The 19,955-nt window shown below is 41.6% G+C and overlaps 1 long non-coding RNA gene across 2 annotated transcripts; it reads right to left on the reverse strand.

The window, feature by feature from the left end:
• Nucleotides 1–11,846: 11,846 nt before the first annotated feature.
• On the reverse strand, nt 11,847–17,228 carry LOC112823108 (uncharacterized). 2 transcript variants are annotated; one of them, XR_012376178.1, is made up of 4 exons: nt 17,133–17,228; nt 16,080–16,289; nt 13,783–13,948; nt 11,847–13,503 (listed from the first exon to the last, which is right to left on the reverse strand). It is a non-coding gene; the product is annotated as an uncharacterized lncRNA (long non-coding RNA). The 2 variants fall into 2 exon arrangements; XR_003207938.2 differs by having other exon boundaries at nt 11,847–13,948.
• Between the last annotated feature and the right edge of the window lie 2,727 nt (nt 17,229–19,955).

Genomic DNA, 19,955 nt, shown 5'->3' on the forward strand with positions numbered 1-19,955 from the left:
TGTGTGTGTGTGTGTGTGTGTGTGTGTGTGTGTGTGTGTGTGTGTGTGTGACTGGTGACTTTGCCCCGCACAAGCCCAACCACCAGTGAAACAAAAATAAAATAACTATTTCTAAGGGGACTGAGGGAACAGCCTTTGGAATGATAACATCCAGAGTGAAAAACAGAGCCTTTCTACCAAACACTGTTATCTTGGGGCCCCTGCAGAATAAGGTGATGGATTAAGTGCAAAGAAATTGTTCTCAAGCCAGACACCAAATTAAGTGCTTATTACAACATTGTTCTGGTACTTTCTCAGGTCTCTCTGATCTTAAATTAGCTGAACAAGATCAAAACATCCTTAATATAAACTGAATGATCATTTGTGAACAAATCTCTAAAAGCAGAGTAATCAACATGATGCTTGGGAAAAAGTACTGAAATAAGAATTAAGAGAGGAGTATTCTGGCACCAGCCATGGCTTTTAGCTCTTCATAGAACATTAGGTGGGTTATTACATCCTTGTGATTCCCTTTTCTTCCCTAAAATGAAGAGGGCAGAGTGAAGAGTTAGGCCACATTATCTCTAAGGTCCCTTCAGGGTCTAAATCATATGATTCTAGGTGTATTACTCTAATCATAATAATATTATAGTAGCTACTCATATGTTACATTTACTATGTGGCAGGCATGCTCTATATACGTTTTGAGTATTATCTCATTTAATCCTCAAACAACAGTATAAACTAGGTATTATTAGTCCCATTCTCTGCTGAGGAACTGAAGCACAGAGAAGTTAAAGGTCCCAGGCTGTCCTCACCGTACCTGACCTCAAGGGCACAGTTCTGTTATGTGTGCATTTCCGTTAATGGAGTGTCTTAAAAGTCAATGACTGCCTATACCTGAACTCTGGCAATCCAACTTCAGAGTCTGTACGCTTAGCTTCTACCTACACCAGTGGCTCTCTAAGGGTGGTCACCAGACCAGAAATGTCAGCTTCACCTGGGAATTTGGCAGACATGCAAATTCTTGACCCCAACCCAGACCACAGAATCAGAAGCTCTGGGACGAGGACCAAACAATCTCTCTGAACAAGGCTTCTGGGTGATTCTGATATGACACAGAGTTTGATAACCACCGCTTGATTCTTAGCAGATGTGATGTTGGAAATCAAAAAGTGTAAAAGCGGAGGCTGAGGTGTTCTCAAAGGTCAGCTACTCCAGGTGAACTAAGGGTCCCTTAAGCTGAGAAACAAGCACCGTAAGAAAACTTGCAAAAGCAGGTCATCTTTGCAGGCTGGTTACCTCGAGAAGACATCATCTTCCTTTAACATAGCACTTCGGTGAACAAAGAAATAAGAAGAAAATCCTTTTTTTTCCCTAAAAATATTATCCATGACCAATTTTTTGCAGGTTGAGGTATCTCCAGGGCATTTCTCTGAGTTTCCAAAATGCCAGCCATGGACTATGATTTGACTCCAGAGGAGAGATCCAGCTGGAGCCATCAATGGATGCTTTGATGTCTTTACCTCCAGCGGACAGTCTCCCCTTCTCAGACACAGCATCTGATGCTCTGAAAGTGGTGGAAATCATCTTACAATTCTCTTCTTGCTCTTTGGGCCCAATGCCATTGATTCAGTGGCTTTTTTCTAAGAGGCACACCAGATTATCAGCTTGCTTTCTTTAAAAAAAAAAAAAAAAAAAAAATCTCCAGGCTAAGATATTCAAATTGCCAAACCAATGGTATCATGGGAGACCATTATAAAATCCTCTCTGAGTTAAGTCTGCATGCCTCAAAGAGCAAAAAAATTAATATACTGTCATTACACGTTGAGAGGGGAAATTAATTTATACAGAAACCTTTTCTAAGGCATGTTCAGACTGCCCGGATACTGCTCCAAATGGGAGCATTATCTGCCTTCCCAAAATAATACACCATATGCCCTAATCTGGCAGACACAAAGATAATTACATGACTCTGGCAGAGCCAATATGCTTGCTAATAAATGGGAAAATGGGGACAATGCAAATCAAAGTTAAGTTCAATGGTTATTCAGAATTGTGGTAGGGAAGCTACCTGCTACAATTAAACATTATGACAAGCAGAAAATGGATCTCTTGCATACATTAAAAGACCCAAAGCTTCTGTGAGAGACCCATTTATATCAAAGAATACTAACAGAGGACATGGAGTTGTTTGTGGGCATGGGTGGTAGCCTCATACGACTCCAAGCCATAAAGAAACTCCTCTTCTAATAATCTGCTCTTAAGGGATTCAATGGGAGTTCTTAAAAAAACCAAAGCTCAAAATACTAAATTCCACACAATTACCTGCAGTTTTAAAGCAAAAAAAAAAAAAAAAACTAAATGTAAAATGTGGTCTGGAAGTTGGATTTGCATCAACACAAATCCACTTCTGATGTTATGGCCCCAAATCAAGGAGGGCTCTAGCCTACGGTCAAAGATCACACCATCTGACATTGGCATACTCTTCAGCTCTCTCTTTTTTAGGCAAGCGATCTTTTTTCTTCATTACTTTCTCATAAAACTATTTTAAATTCTTGTGTCTAAGCTCCTTGGTCCTGATCTGCACCAAAAACTGCTAAGTAACTAGAATTATCAAGCCTGACTCCACAGGACTATGAATGAAAGATGTGGATACCCACCCCCACCAAAAAAAAAAAAAAAAATGCTGCTTCTTTTACCTTGGAAAGAATCCAATTTATGATGGGGAAAATTGTTTTTCTACAATTCTTTTCTTTATCTTCCCCTACCAGTATGCCCCTTGCCCCAGCCCCAGTGTGCCTTCCTATCTAGATAGAAGGGTCAACTGTCCCAGTGATGAGAGAAACGTTGGCTTGAGGGACCTAGAACCATCCAGATTGGTGATATACCAATAGGGTGAGATGTGGGAACGTGGCAGGTCCGGTGTGAGAGGCTTCAGCCTAGAAGCCCCTCTTGTCAACCACAGGGGAAAATCAGACACTGGGAACAGGACCCCTTGGAGAAAGGGTCCCTTCTAGAATGCTAACAAATAAAGTCCCACGAGTCACTCTTGCCAATTATATTTCAGGAGAAAGACAGTGACAGATGTGGGGTGCCAGCGGATTTGAGCTCTGTCGGTACAAATACCTTCACAAGAGAGCTCGCATCGTACAGAGGAAGGCAGCAGTGATGAAATATTTACATATTTATAAATATCTAGACATTAACAAGCCTGCCAGATTCATTCCATGCATTCTAAGGAGTAATCCCAGGAAAGAGCGAGGAGAGACACAGCCTTTGATGAAGGGCTGACCACAGCTTTAAGAAACCAGGCAGAAGCTAACCAGGATCTCCATTCCAGGAGGGTACCCATCACTGTCATTGCTTCAGGGATAAACTCTGAAAATCACAGAAGAGATTATCACAAACCTAGACATTTATATAACACAACATCTCCTAAAGCATTTTCCACACTACTCCCAAGAGATGATGAGGGGGAGGGGTGCTTCATTGTCAACTAAACTGAAGAAATGTTTTAATTCTTAGAGACTCAAAGTGTCCACTGGCTTAGCAAAGTCTCTGAAAAGTCCTGCAATTAAGGAAGCTGTTAAATGTTGTTTCACCCAACATTTCCCTAATTTCTTTGGTCATAAGAATCCTTTTATTCACTGATACCTGATACCCACACCTTGTGCAACCCAAATTATCCTTCATCGCACCATGTAATGTAGTAAAATTTAATTAGGAAAAATTTCATTTGCTTATTCAGTATTTTAATGTTGAATTAAACAATAGTGCATTTATCTTCCAACAGTCTAGACAAGACAAGTTCGTCTGAGAAGGAGGGAAAAAGAACTGGATTGGAGTGCCTATCAGGTTCTGTTTGATTTAAATCTTTTTTTATTTATCATTCTTGTGCCAGAGGCTAAGGTCAGACTTCTTTCTATAAAGACAAACATAAAAGGCACAACCACACTTCAGGTCATTCTCTGACACTCTAAAACAACAATAGAAGGATTGAGGACAGTTCGTGGGGGGCGGGACAGGGAATATTTCTGAGAAGTGACTGATTTTGATTGATTTCTGGTCTAGCTTGTCTGTTTGCTGTGGTGTGAAACAAGATACTTAACTATATATATATATATATATATATATATATATATATATATATATATTTTATATATATATATATAAAGGAGCTGATGAGCTACTTACTCACCCAGATTCATTTCCACTTACAACGAATTCTGAATGTGAAACTATCAAAATTAGACCTCCTCTCCATGTCCCCCACCCCCAGCCCCGTCTAAGGTTAACTTACTTATTAGCAACCCAGTGTGATTCACCTGATTGTACCTGCCCACTCTAGGCTAGTTATACTCTAGGACTGGCCTTATGCCTAGACTGAAATGCAGAAAGACTTCCTTGCTGAGGCAGGAATGACCTTTATGTGCCCTCAGTTTTCCTCAGTATTAATCAGCTATTGCCACAATGATGCCACATAACAAAGTACCCCATAAACTCAGTGGCTATAACAACAAACACGTTATTTTTCTCACTCACAGTTCTCTGGGATGGTTCACTGTGCTTCTTGTTGGCTGGCTTGGCTCTAAGCTGTGCGTTGGGCTCAGGTCTCTTCATTCTAAGTCCCAGGCTGGAGCGGCAGTGGATGCTTACATTTTCTTTCCTTTGAGTGTATCACTAGAGCATAAGAGAGTATACCCAATAACACAAGCACATTTAAAGTCTCTGTTCTTATCATTTCTGCTAACATTCTACTAGCCAAAGATAGTCACGCAGCAAAGCCCAACATCAACAGGGTGGGAGAGGGAAGGAGAGGGGAGTGCATATTTGCTGAACAGTAGTTCAAACCATATCACTCATCACTTCCCTTGCTTCTCCTGCCTCTACCTGCCTTGAGGTTCCCTCACCCCTAACTGCTGGTCTGGCTTTCAGCAGCCTGGATGAGTTTGATCATTTGTTCACTGCCTGCTTTCTAACATTCAAGGAGTCTTCTAGAATGTCAGCTGAATGGAGAAGGCTGGCGTGGAGAGACGTAGGAGGCAAAATCGGATCGAGTGGGAGGAGTTGCATAAGGAGGCCAAAGTGAAACCAGGGTGGGGTTAAGACCTGATCATAGAAAGTAGCAAGAGCAGCATGGGAAGGCCAATTCACTCTTTCAGCCTAGAGGGCCCTAGCAAATAAAAAGAAATGAACCTCAGTGGTGACACCCTGAAACAGGATGGAAGCCGCAGAAGCAAGGGGATTCAGCGGGTTCTCCTGGCTGGTTTCCACTTGGCCATCAGGATCTTATTTTGGACTGTCCCAGTCTAAATTTGTTACTGTGACCTATTGTCCCAACACAAGGCCCAGGGACCCTACCCGAGGGCAATAAGCTGGTGGTGGTCCCCCTCAATTCCTCACTCACCTCCAGGCAGCATGGCAGATGCAAGAGGTGGGTTTGAGTCCCATGTTGCAGCCTCAGCTTAACCCTCCCTGGGATTAGGAGACATATCCCAGCATCCTTCCAAATGACTTCTCCTTTTCACCAAAGCCAGAGGTTCCCAGACTTTGTTTTACACTGGAATCACAAAGTGGCTCCCCGCCCCAGGCATTCTGATTTAATTGATCTGGGGTGCAACCAGCTCCTCAGATTATTCTAATGAGCAGCAAAGTTTGGGATCCACTGGTCTGAAAACCTAATCTAGCCAATCAGACCATAATGAAAGTTCATTTTAAATCTGCCACACAGTTTTGGAAAAGCAGAAGATGACCCCGAGCTGGGTTGGTGTATAAAAACCAGACAGACCCCAGTGACTCTGCATAAGAAAACACAGGTCCATAATCCCTAATTCTGAAACCCAAAAAACTCTGAAAACTGAGAGTTTTTTTTAAACTCAATGTCAGCAAAACCTGACCTGACTTGAACTCACTTGGTGGCAAGACTTGACTATTTATAGTCTTTATTCATCCTACTTAGTGTGAATATTCATGCATTTTGCCAGGAAAATATTAATGTGTTTAATTACAGAGTGCTTTCCCAGACCCTGCTGGAGTTGTTACATAACACAGGGTATGTGTACCTTCCTACGTTCTGAAAATTTCTGAACCCAGAAAACAAATGTGTGGCCCCAAGGGCTTAGGCTAAAGGAATATGGGCTTATAGAAGGAATCTGTGTTATTGCTCCTTGGATATAAAGAGTAGAGAGGAAACGAAGGGGATAGAAGAAAGTAAAATGACCAAACAACATGGCCCTTGTGTGACCCATCTGAGTGGATTAACTAGAGAGAAGGACCACCTCCCAGTAAACACAGCCCTTCAGTAGGGCTCACAGCTTAACAAGCAAATCACAGGCTGGATTTTACCCTCACTCACCCGCCTTGGCCAGATTCTTTTGTGCAGTGCCCAAACTACACAACCTTGCAGGTGGCCTTGCCAAGCAATTTTGATAGCAGATGGAACCTAAGGTGCAGACATGGCCAAAGCTTTTTCTAAGTACAAGTATATCGAATGTTTTTTAGTTGTCTCCATTAATGAAATGAAGTTGTCTCAGCTTCCCAAACCTGTAGCGTAGTCTACCACACAAAAGCTTTGGGGTGTAGTGCGCAGGAGTGCCTACATGGAGTATATGCATGGGATGGCATGTGTGGATGGCATGCATGCACAGGATGGCAGACATGGGAGGGCCAGAGTTCATAAGATGGGACATTGGACCTTACACAAACTATTAAATAGCATTCAAGCTAATTTCATCCAACCATTAAAGTACAGTATCTCGTCTGGGCTACAGAAACAGTTCCCTGAACATGACAATGAATGGAAAAGGAAGGAAGCTAGGAGCAATTAGGTCATTTGCTCAAGTTAAAGTAGTTAAAAAGTGGCAAAGCCAGTTATTCAACCTACACCTCTCTGATGTCAAAGCCAATGCTCATAACCACCACTCTACCCTGTGTCTGCCTCCTTCTTGCAGCTGTAACAGCACTTGGCATGGTGTCTGGCATATACATGCTCAAAGTCTTTCCACAGAAGCAAAAAACGGTGCCCACCCAGCACTGCATATGGGGAGAGCTTGTTAAAGATATGCCTTAAAACTAAACCATAACAAACACCCTACCAGACTAACACAAGCATGTGAAACACTTGACTAACTCCTGTATACCTACCAGCCTCATTCACATCCCTATAAACTCTACAGTGCAACTATACCCACAATTTCAGCTGTATTTTAGGGAGACATGTATTGTTTGGGGCATTTCATTTGTAGGATTCATTAAACTATGTCACCAGTATTTATTTAGAACCAACAAACACTCTCAGTTACTAGGAAAGCTGAAAATATTCACATTGTTTCTCTGCAAAGGTGGTTTCCATTACCCACACTCTAATGAATATGCAACAGATCACAAGAAATTCAGCCAATCAGGAGCTCACAGTGCCCTGACACGTGGCCAGGCACATGCGAAGCTGTTTGCTTAAACTCCTATGGGATCTCAGCAACTGTACTGCACTAGTTATGGATTTGGCAGGTAATAAGAACATAGATAACATCATCCCCTTCCTGCTGTGCTGGTTATGTTCTGTTTCTGGATCTGGAGCCAGCCGCCTAGGTATATTAAGTTTGTGAAAATATGTTGGGCTATACATCTATGATATATACACTTTTCTGATTATATACCATGTCAATAAAAAGTTTCTAAAAAACAATACCCAGTCTACAAAAAGAACTAAAGAAATTTAGAAAAATCCCCCCTTCTCAATAATGCCTAATGCTCAAGCCTATCTCTTGCCAAAGAAGTCAAGAACTTAATCTTTCTTGCCTAAATCATTATCCCTCCAAGCTGGTAGTTCAAGGAGAGCAGAGTAGCTTAAAATACAGCCATTTATTCTGCTCATGCATCTGCAGGTCAGCTGGGCAGTTTCTTCTGATCTTAGCTAAGCTCATTCGTGTATCTGCAGCCCAGCTGTGGATTGGCTAGTTGGCTCTGCTGATCTCAGCTAGCCTTTCTCTTCCATGCCCAGGGGTCCTCTGACCATCAGCTGTTCTACGAAGGCCTTGGCTGCTCCATATGTCTCAACCTTTGACAGGCTAGTCTGGCCATGCTCTCACGGCCATCACAGAGGAATAGGGGAGAAAGCAGAAATGCACCAAAGGCCGCTGTATCAAGTCTGCTAACATCCTACAGACCAATAAAACATGAAGCCCAGTTTCAAATGATGGGGAAATAGATGCCCTCCCTTTAGTGAGACAAACTACGAAGTCATAGTGTAAGGGGCATGGATTCAGAGAGGGTCAAAGAATTAGTGCCATCAATGTAAACAATCTGCCATGTCTACCAATTCCCGATTGCTGTTGATTTAGGACAATTCCTCAGAACTGCCAGACTGCCTCACAAGTTTGGATCAAAAGAAAGACCTCAGGCAGAGAATTGCAGATACTTAGAGTAGCATAATGCTGGCAATTACCGGAATGCTGAGTGCTAAGAGAATATGGGTGGCAGTCTACAGTTTGGTGGGTGGTCCATGACAGAACTGACCCATCAGACTCTCACTCAGGAATTAGTACTGAAGGTCTGGATAGATGTGACAGAAAAAGAAAGACAAACCATATAATAGGACTTAGAAAAATGGAGTATCTCTGTCTAGTCTAGTTCTTTGCCACAATATCTAGAAATATGCATTTTATAACAAACTCCCTTTTCTTGAAAATACCTAAAAGTATCTCTGTGTGTATATTGATTGCCAAAAATGAGCCAAATTCTCCATCTTTTCCTGTATCCATGACCCTTTGCAAAGTGATTTTTCGGTCCTCCAATGAAAATGTATATCCATTTTCATATCTTTCCTTTTAACATTTCTTATAAGGCAGACCTACTGGCAACGGGTTCCTTCAATTTTCGTTTGTCTTAAAAGTCTTTATTTCTCATTCACTTTTCAAGGATAATTTCACTAGATACAAAATTGTAGGTGGGTGGCTTTCTTCTTTGAATACTTTAACTGTTTCACTCCACTTTCTTCTTGCTTGCATTATTTCTGAAGAGAAGTCTTATTGTTTCTTGAGAGGTAAGGTGGGTTTCTTCCTCTGGCTTCTTTGAAGATTTCCTCTTTGTCTTTGATTTTCTGCAGTTTGACAATGATATGCTGAGGTGTAGTTTTTCTGGCATGTATCTTGCTTGTTGTTCTCTAAGCTTCTTGGATCTTTGTGTTGAAATCTGACATTAATTTGGGGGAAATTCTCAGTCATTGTTGTTTCAAATATTTCTTCCTTTCCTTTCCCTCTTTTCCTCTTAATATTCTCATTTTGTGTTATTTTACACCATTTGTGATTGTCCCACAGTATGCGGATATTCTGTTCCATTTTTTTCCTTCCTTTTTCCTCTTTACTTTCCCACTTGGGAGGTTTCTATTAACATACCTTCAAGCTCACTGATCTTTCTCTTTTCCTTAGTCACATTCAGTCTACTGATGAGCCCATGGAAGGCATTCTTTTTTTTCTTTTTTTTTTTTAGTAGGTTCCACACCCAACGTGGAGCCCAGCGAGGGGCTTGAACTCACGACCTTGAGATCAAGACCTGAGCTGACATCGAGAGTCAGACACTTACCCGACTGAGCCACCCAAGTGCCCTCAAAAGCATTCTTCGTTTCTGTTACCGTGTTTTTCATTGTTACCTTGTTTTGATGCTTTCTTAGCACTTCTATATCTCTGCTTACGTTATCCCTCTGTTCTTACATGGTGTTCGCTTTTTTCATTAGTGGTCTTAGCATATTTATTATAATTATTTTAAAGTTCTGGTACTATAATTCTAAATTTTCTGGTATCTCTGAATATGGCATTGGCACTTGTTCTGTATTTCCAGACTGCGGGTTTTGGCGAAGCATCTTCCTGGCTACTGGAAAACACCAACTTCCTGCTGTGGCTTCTCTAGCCAATCTAAGATGTTGTTTACAATCAATTCTCTGCATCAAATCTCTCTCTGTTTGGAGTATGTAGAAAAGTTTATATTTTCCCATTAGATATTGACTGGAAGAATAAATGGAGAGGTGCCTGGGTGGCTCAGTCGGTTAAGCATCTGCCTTTGGCTCAAGTCATGATCCCAGGGTCCTGGGATTGAGTCCCGCATCGGGGGGGGGGTCCCTGCTCAGCGGGGAGCCTGCTTCTCCCTCTCCCTCTGCAGCTCCCCCTGTTGTGCTCTCTCTCTCTCTCTCTCTTTGTCTCTCAAATAAATAAACTGAATTTTTTTTTTTTTAAGAATAAATGGAGTAGGATCCTCATATGTGATCTCTGGAGTGCCGCGCATGGGCAACAAAAAGAGTTCCCGTTAATACAATCGAAGCAAAATATATTCAGAAATAGGTAGCTCAGGGAGCAGCAAAGACATAAATGTTGTCATGAAGTACAAATGAGAAAAGGCAACAGAAGTTTTAATTCATGAATTTGCTTGTGCTCTTGTCCTACTTTTAACTGTTGTTTAGCCTTAACATGATATACACAGCTATTAAAATTAAATGTGGACCCGGCACCACCATCTTTAAAAAATTGTTTTAAGTTGATGTTTTTCAATAGGTGAATGGATAAACTGTGGTACATCTGTACAATGTAATCAGCACTAAAAAGAAATAAGGTCTGGCTTATGAATACAGACTTGGTAGAAACTTGAAGGCATATTACTAAGTGAAAGAAGCCAACCTGAAAAGGCTACATACTGTGTGATTCCAAGTATATAACATTTTGGAAAAGACAAAACTATGGAGACATTATGGGATTTGGGGAAAAGGAGGGATGAATAGGCAGGAAAAAAAGGATTTTTAGGGCAGCGAAATTATTCTGTATGATAGTAGAGTGAATACATGTCATTATACATTTCACAAAACTCATAGAACATCCAACAGAAAGAGTGAAGCCTAATATAAACTATGGTCTTTGGTGATAATGATGTGTCAAGGGTGGTTCATCAATTGCAACAAATGTACCACTCTGGTGAAGGATGTGAAGTGGGGGAAGTTGTGCCTATGTGGGGGCAGAGGGTATATGGGAATGCTCTGTACTTTCCATTCAATTTTGTTGTGGACCTAAAACTGTTCTTAAAAAAATAGTCTATTTATTTAAAAAAAAAACAATTGCTAGACTTAGAAGGATATTGCACAAAAATGCTCCATTTAGGGATAGGGCCATATAACAAGAGGAAAACCAACATTTTCTCACAATTTCCTCTTTCATGCATTCCCATGAAAGCCAAAGAGTTAAAACATATCAGAAGCAGGGGCGCCTGGGTGGCTCAGTCGTTAAGCGTCTGCCTTCGGCTCAGGTCATGATCCCAGGGTCCTGGGAATCGAGCCCCCACATCAGGCTCCCTGCTCGGCAGGAAGCCTGCTTCTCCCTCTCCCACTCCCCCTGCTTGTGTTCCCTCTTTCGCTGTGTCTCCCTCTGTCAAATAAATAAAATCTATATAAAAAAAAAAAATCAGAAACAAAAATCATTGGTTGTGTTGTCCAGCAAGTAGGGCTATTCCGCAGGCAGGTTTTGGAATCTTCTGTTTTATAGAAATTAATCCTCTACAAACATCACGGAAACTGCAAGCTTACCTTGGTATTTCTATAGAGAAGGAGAAAAAGGAACAGAGACCAACATTGCATACACCATCTTGAAAGGCAGCCTCTTGCAAACACCGTCACATTTGCTTCTTCATGCTGAATCAAGATCACAGAGGTACTCGGAAGTGAAATTAAATGAGGGAACAATAACAACATTCTTGAGTCCTTTATCATTTGTGCCAGTCTGGAGAAGTACACTACACTATAAAGGAAGAAATAATAGTACGGGTGGATGACAATATATTTATTGTTTATTGCAAGAAAAATGTATTACTTTCATAACATGAAACCATATTTTATAACTATTCTTTAAGTCAACAAACAAAAACAAAACTTTCTCTTCTTTGCAGTCTGACCTTTCTCTACCTGTACTTTATGCTTCTGTCATGGTTAATGCTTGTAAGCAACAGAAGATGGACTCTGCTTGAATAAGCAAAAGGACAATATTCGAAGGTTGTTAAGCAGGTCACAAAACCCTTTGGAGGGCTGGAGAACTGGGCTTGAATGAGCTCCTAGAAACAGTTCCTAACACATGGCAGAACCAGGCTGATTAGGAAACTGTTACCATCACCGTTGCCACCAACCAATCATTGTACAGTTTGAGCCACTGTCACATCCATACCAGGAATTCTACCTCACAGCCTAACCTCCAAAGAAAGAAATCAAGTTCACCATGTGTGTTAGGGTTTTCCAGAGAGACAGAACGTGTGTGTGTGTGTATCTTATTGGTTTACGAAATGGGCTCATGTGATTGTGGAATCTTGGTAAGTCCACACTTGATCTCAGCCAAAAGGCCGAGAAGCGATGAGTCTTGATAAGTCCAATATCGGATGGGGTAAGCTTTAAGGGAAGAGTTGCAATGCAAGTCCAAAGGCAGACTGCTAGCAGAATTCCCTCTCACTTTGGGGAGGTTAGTCTCTCATTCTATTCAGGCCTTTAACTGATTGGATGAGGCCCATACTGGAGAGAAAAATCTGCTTGATTCAAAGCCTGCTAATTTAAATGTTAATCTCATCCAAAAAATACCAAAAACAAAATAAAACCTCACAGAAACTCCAGAATAATGTGTGACCAATTATCTGGGTACCATGGCTCAGCCAAGCTGACTCAAAAAGTCATCTGTCTCTCCATCCTGACACTCTCCTGTCACCAGCTTTGGGTCAAAGTTTGGCAAAATCAGGTTTGATGGGCAGAACGGAATCAGTGGGGGGTCTAGGCAGGAAAGAGATGGCATAATCGAAAGGATAATTTCGGAGTTTTTATTAGGAGGACAATTTATCTTGATGTGGGAAGGGATAGTGATGCACCAAAGGACTATCCCAAGGGGGAAACTATTACTGCACCTACATCTGAAGGGCCAAGGGGAAGGAGCTATTCCTGGAATAGCCAGTAGAGATAGTAAACAGTTTTTTGTTTTGTCTCCTTTTGTTTCATTTCAGAGCTTTGAGGGAATTTATTGAGAGCAGCTTTCATGTATCAAAAGGGTGCTGAGCTTTTTTTCCTTCACTGGCAGTTTCATGGCTGGTGGTCCTTTAATCACCCCTAGTCGGTAGGCCAGACTGCAATGATCACAACAGCCACAAGGAGCAATAAAATCACCATTGTCATCCCACAAGACGTTGACTTGCTGTCCACAATATTCACAGACCTGCTTTCAGGATGAAGTTTCTCATCTGTATTGCCCACCAAGTTGGCAAGGTCATCAGTTATGTCCACGACTCTCTGACATTGCCACTGTCTATTCCTGGAACAGTTAGAATACTTCCCTGGCATCGATGGAGCTGGGGGAATCGGTGCTCCCCTGCTCTCTACTACTTCCTCTCTCCAATATCTTCATGCCTCCCATTGGCTAAACCCAACCAGAAGCCAGAGGCAGGGAAATCTTGGTCATATGGTCCACGCAGGTCAGCCTCCTGGGGGGCAAGGCAGGTAGAGAAGGGTAGAAAGTGGATCTGGGGGGACAAACAGAAGAAACCTGTCACACAGAGCCTGGGTAACTGGGCACCAGCTGTAAGATGGACTGGGAAGGCGAGATCTAGGAACACAAGACTTGCCTTCTACCTTCAGGGGCAAGATCTAAAAGTGGCAGAAATTTACAAAATACAGGAAAGGTGTTGCAGTGCTACTGGGTAGACACAAACAAAACAATTGTCCTCTTTGACTTCCACCCATTGAGTCCATCCTGAAGATCACAGACATCTTCAAACAGTAGCCACTGCTGAGGTACACACCTTTCCAATCTTAGAAAAGCTGAAAACAATGAGGATGCCTCCTCCTACACAGGTCTTTCTCTCCTTTACCAGAACATCTTTTGTCCTAGGACCCCTAACCATGTATATCTTCATGCAGGCCTTCATCCCTGCCCTTGGGAGGAGACTGGAAATTTTCTAGTGTTATCTGAGAAAAAGAAACAAGAAATGAACACATTTACACAAAAATAAAATGTTTTGTTTCAGCAAGGACACTCTAAATATATAGTTAGTACCCAAATCTCCAATTTAATCTTAGAAATATTCAAAGTCAAAGGGCGTTGGCCCGAACACCAATGTTCAGAGAGACTCCGAGACTCCAAAAGGACGGATAGCAGCCTCCTGCTTCCTCGTGGCAGCTCAGGTGATGAGTCACCAGTCTGTGTTTGGGGGCCGGCAAGCTGGCATCAGCTCTTCCTCCAGGTGTTTTCTAAAAATCACACACACCTATGCAAATATAATCTTATAGTCTAGAGCTTTCATCCCAGAAGCCATACTTATAAAAATAGACCAAGGTCAGAAGTTGTTACTGGTGCTTAGGGTCAGATCGGCCCTGCAAAGTTGTGTTATTGGGCCTGCATGGTATTATCCTCCACTGAACTTAATATTAATTTTTAGTTGCCAACATTCAAAGACTGGGAAATTCAAAACCAAAATCCAGATTGTCAGCTGCTCCTAAACACTAGGATGCTCTGGGAAGACCAGGCCCATGTTCAAACATGGCAGCACTCAAGGGTGCTGAGACACACCTGACTCCTTTTGCTAGGACATGTGCTTTTCAAATTATCACTTCTTTTGTCCCCTAGAAACCAAAGGTGACCATGAGGGATGGATTGTCATCATAATTGAGCCTTTGTTTTTCCTATAGTCAAGTTAGAGAGAAAAATATTTCTCGCATACATCCATATCAAAATGCGGGGGAGTTAAAGATAGACTAAGAGAACCATATGTTTCAAGAAAAAAAGGGAAGGAAGCCATCTTTGTGCTGACAATGACCCAGCCTGCTTTACTCATTGCTTTTGGCATGGGTCTGAGTGACATGTGGGGTTGTGATACCTGGCGTGGCCCTAGCAGACTCCTTTAGACCCATGTTGGTCTCTCGGTTCCTTATTTGATTTAACTTGCTTTTCAAACCCTAAACATAATTTTTTTTTCATCCAAAATGCTACATGTTACCTAGAAGAATAGAGATGTCCAACTTCATACATTATCCAAGCTGAATTCATTATCCAATTCCTGAAGGCAATTATATAGGCAAGTCACCTGGCTAAGGACCAGAGACATAGCACCGACAAAGACCAACAAGATCTTGGCCCTTGGAGAGCTACCACTCTCTGTCCAACTCTTCCAGAAGTTAATTGGAGTATATTACTATGTAGAAATCTCATTTTTCAGCGAACAACTTCATAACTTTTTCTTAAGCCTGAACTCTAACCTGGAAAAGTATCCTTACATCTGGTAATAGGGTTGCTTTCTATAAGAAGAAATCAGACAAAGATGGAGAAGGGCAAAATTATTTCCACTGACAAGGCTCCAAATGTTTTTACGATTGTATCAGTCAAGATAGATTGTGGTGTTGTGGTACCAAATGACTCCAAGTTTCAGAGGCTTACTTCCTGTTCAGGCTACATGTCTATCCCAGATCAGCAGTGGTGCTTCTCCAGGTCAGCTTCCTATGGGGGCTCAGACTGAGGGAGCAGCCTCTACCTGTGACCTGGCCGGTATGCAGCAAAAAGAAAGAACTATGGCAGAACCACACAATAGCCCTTTGGTCTTCTGCTCGGAAGTCTAACAAGTCACCTTCACTAGCATTTCTTTGGACAAATCAAGTTTCGTGGCCACACCTGAGTTCAATAGGACAGGGATATATTACCCTCCTCCGGCAGGATGGGTACTACATAGCAGCAAGAAATTGATAGTTTCCAACTAAAAAAACCAAATAATATAGCACAGGAAGGAATGGACAGCCTAAAGTCAGGTGTGTTCCCTTGTTCCTCGCTGCAACAGCCCTGGTCACAGGTTTTCCTCACAAAGCAGATGGATGCTCACACTGTGTATCATGACCTGCATTCCAAGGTCCAGTTTCCCCTGCCTGCTCATCATGGCAAAGTGACTGAAACAAGGAAACCTAGAAAAATTGGTTTGGTTTTTTTTTGGGGGGGGGGGAAGTTGGGTAGTACTAAATAACTTCCTGACTTAATTGATTGATGAATAATAACTCCTAAAATTAGCTCTGCATTTCATTACATAGTGTCCGAAACGAAATCCACTCAGCTTACCTGAAATCCTGGGAAATGCATATGATGAACAAATGTCCTTTAAGCTCCTAAAATTGTCTTCCTCTCTAGTTTGTCTTCCAGGCATTACATATGGGGGTGGGAGAGGGATTCATTTCCATTTGTATAGCCTCTCTTTCTCCACAGCTTCCAAGAGCACCCACAGGTTTACAATCTTAACCATCAGAAAGGTCTTAGTTCTTTCTTCACTCCCTTAGAAGGAGATAAAGATTGGGAACTGAAAACTGTAATTACTTCCTACCCATGCTAACTCGTACATTTTCTCTCCAAAAATTCACCAGGAGAATTTATAAAATACAGATGGGAGAAGGCAACCATGTGATTCATAAAGATCCGGGGCAAGAGCCAGAGGACTGTAAATATACAAATGCCTTGCAGGTGGGAAGGGAATCCTCTAGTTCCCAGAGAGGAAGCCACTTAACCCCATTAGGACCTGGGGAGAAATCCTGGAAGATGATTCCTTCACCAAAGAAGGTGAAGGAATCTTGAGTCTTGTTTTTGTTGTTGGTGGTGGTGGGGGGAGGGACAGAAAGAGAGGGAGAGAATCTTAGGCAGGCTCCACGCCCCCACGCCCAGCACAGAGCCCAATGCAGGGCTCAATCTCACGATCCTGAGATCATGACCTAAGTCGAAATCAAGAGTCCAGCGTTTAACGTAATGAGCCACCCAGGTGTCCCAGGAATCCTGAGTCTTTTACAGCAATTAGCTACACCTGCAGACTACCCACGTTGCATTTTCTTTTCATCAGTTTGCTTTCAGCCCCAAAGAGACATAAATTCAACTTCCCAAAATTATTCTACTATAAATCACTAAATGTTAACTCCATGGGAAAACATGATTAAAAATAGAAATACTGTTATTATGGGTCTGAGACCCTTTTGTCAAGATCTGAATGTGGGAGGCCGAATGTGCTTTCCCAAATGTAAGCCTCTTAACCCACATTACCACTTCCTCTACCACTGATTTCTAAACTCAGCAAGTATTTACTGAGAATCCGTGGGCTGAAAAATGAATTTAGTTGCAGAATGTACTTACCTTCCAAGCAATGAAGTGACTGCCTCGTGTCCACCTCTGAGCGGATGTGCATGCAGACCACCTGGCCAAATGAGCAAGCTCCCATGCAGTCTTCGATAAAGCCTTCCCATAAAACAGGAGAAGAGTTGCGTTTTCATTGGCTTGAGCTTATTAACAAGGAAACTGGAAGAAACTTGATTAAAAAAAAAAAAGCCTAGGGGTGAAGTGGAAAGTTTTCTTAAAGCCATGCTTACAGTCCAGCACAAAACTTGACACCTTCTAAGATGCAAGTGCTACACTCAAAAGAAAAAATTATGGTGGGCATCCAGTCTACACACAATTGAAAGGTAAGTAGTAGTGATATAGACACAATCCCCATCTTTCATGGAGCTTACAGGCTATGGGGAAAGATGGACAAATACTTGGAAATTGGATGAGCATGGTAAAAGGAGAGGTACATGGAGCTGTGAAATAAGGAAGAGAAACATTTAATTTGGGCGAGTCAGAAAAGGCTTCCTTGAGGAAGTGGCTTGGAAGCTGAGACCTAAAAGATTTGTGGAATATTAATTAGAACACATGGCAGCTCAGATTTGCTGCCCACAGTGATTCTCACTGTTGTCAGCTCCCCACCTTTTCCACCCAAGAAGCTCCCACCAGGCATGGCACGTCGCAATCAAAGCTCAGCAGCAAACCACCCACCTGATTCCATTAGGCAGACAATGAGACAAATAAGTGGAGAAATCAGCTGAGGACTCTTTTCCATCCACAGGGATTTAAATGGAAAAACCCAAAGCTTACTTGGGTACTAGATACTAGTTTCCTAGTATCACAGAAGTGAGCTACTTTGGATTCTATAGAATAGGCAGTCCCAAATTCCTGCCAAGACCATGGTAACTGGACCTTCCCACAGTCAAGAATAGCATGTCACCTTTTTATTTTTTCATAGTCTTTAAAAGATAATGAGATAGGAAACCGTAGCTTTATAAATGGAACAAGAAGGAGGCACTTCTTGTCAATCGTTTGACAAATGTATTTGAAAACTTTCCTCCAAGATTAGTGCAAAAAGCAAAATAACAGCAAGTGTTACCAGCAGTCGATATCACTTTTAGATTTAAAGATAAAATGTACATTGCTTTTCTATAAGGCTTTTCGTGCTTCAGTTAGAACGAGAGTATGTGATCCCATATTTCTCATATAAATGAGCAACAACATAGTTTAACCAGCAATAATCCAACTGGCAACTAGATGCACGCAGTTTGATCCAACTGACAAGGCTGGATATGGAAAGCTCTCAGGAAATTGATTACAAGTAGAACAGTTGCGTGAGTATTAATAATTTGTCTCCTGAAGATGTACAGTCCTAACAGATAAAAATGCTCTTTGATATAATTCTCATAATTAGGATGCCTGCTTCTTCTGGGGGTTATTTTAACTACATGTGGTGTAGGTCTTCCTCATTAGCCACGAAAAGAGAACTTGAGATAGACCAAAGAAGACCATGAGCAACCCAAACTCCATGCCTAAAGTTTATAGTCCTCAGTGTGGGTATGACGAGGACCTCTGTTTGCCTTTTCCTTTTACCTGTGGTAGATGCTACTTGTCCCCGTTCTTCTGCCAGAGCAAATTAAATCAGGTTCTCTTTGCTAACCTTAAAGGCATCCTATTAATCAAAACCACCTTAGCTGAGACACCTTTCTTATTCAGCCAAGAGCAAAAAGACTCAGGAGCCCTGGCTATAGAAAGCACTCACTCAGCTCCGAGAGATTCTTTTGTTAGGGAAAAAGAGGCCACATGGGGTGCATCATTCCTGGGGCTCTGTGGTGTGTGTTAACAGACAGAAAGACTTCAGAGGAGATTATTTCTGGCCTTTCTTTGAAATAAATGTAACTGTAACTTTGAGTTTGGGGAGGTACAATCTACAAGTGAACTGGGTAATCTCACACATTGTGATATATTCGTTGGGTGGGAATAAAAGTCTATGAGTTACATCTTATTCCTCTCAGGGAGAAATCTCTTGAGAAAATTACAGCAAAGCAATGGGATTCTTTATTTTGCTTTCTCTTAAAAAAAAAAAAACTCTTCTGACAGTACCATTATATATTTTGATATTTTTTGTCCTGAGGAAACTGCATTTTGCCTTCTTTGTAATGTGACTTGAATGAATATTATGTATTTTCACTATCCATATGATACAGGGATGATTACAGTGTTCCCACAAGGGCTAATATTCATCAAATGAGTCATTATACTTTATTTCCTCCAACTATTCATGATGCATTTTTTTCATAACGCATTTTTTAAATTGATTTCTCAATTATGAATCGGTTGGATCAAGTAAAATACAGTGAGTTTTCAACACGTAAGTCAGTTTCTAGCCTTCTGTGATTTGGTAGGTGCGGTCATTTCTCCCAAAGAATATGCTCACACATCCACTGGGTGACCTATTGTATTCCTTTCCTGACCTCCCCTCTCCCACCAACACCAGGAAAAAAAAGTCCCCAAAAGCCAAGTTTAAAATATAAATATTAGCTGATAGATTGTCAACTTTCCAAATGTAAGCACAAGAAATAAAAGGCTGCAGACTGATTATCGGTCAATGCAGGGACATACAAAATGACCCCAATCTATCTAAAGGACCGTCTTTTCTCTACCTTGTCCCAGACCTGTTTGCAGTGATTGCAGCTTAGGTTCCATTTGGGATATTTACAAGGCTTTGCTGTTTGTGTAATTCTCTTCTTCAACTTGACTGCTGGTCCTTCCTTTCCTCTCTTCCCCTCTCTCTCTCTCTCTCTCTCCCTCTCCCCCCATTCTCTAGAGGTTTTGGTTTCTGGGAGGAACGTGACT

The sequence above is a fragment of the Callorhinus ursinus genome, unplaced genomic scaffold (assembly GCF_003265705.2).
Source record: "Callorhinus ursinus isolate GAN/ISIS: 27379988/994484 unplaced genomic scaffold, GSC_fseal_2.0 scaffold1, whole genome shotgun sequence".
Lineage (NCBI taxonomy): Eukaryota > Metazoa > Chordata > Mammalia > Carnivora > Otariidae > Callorhinus > Callorhinus ursinus.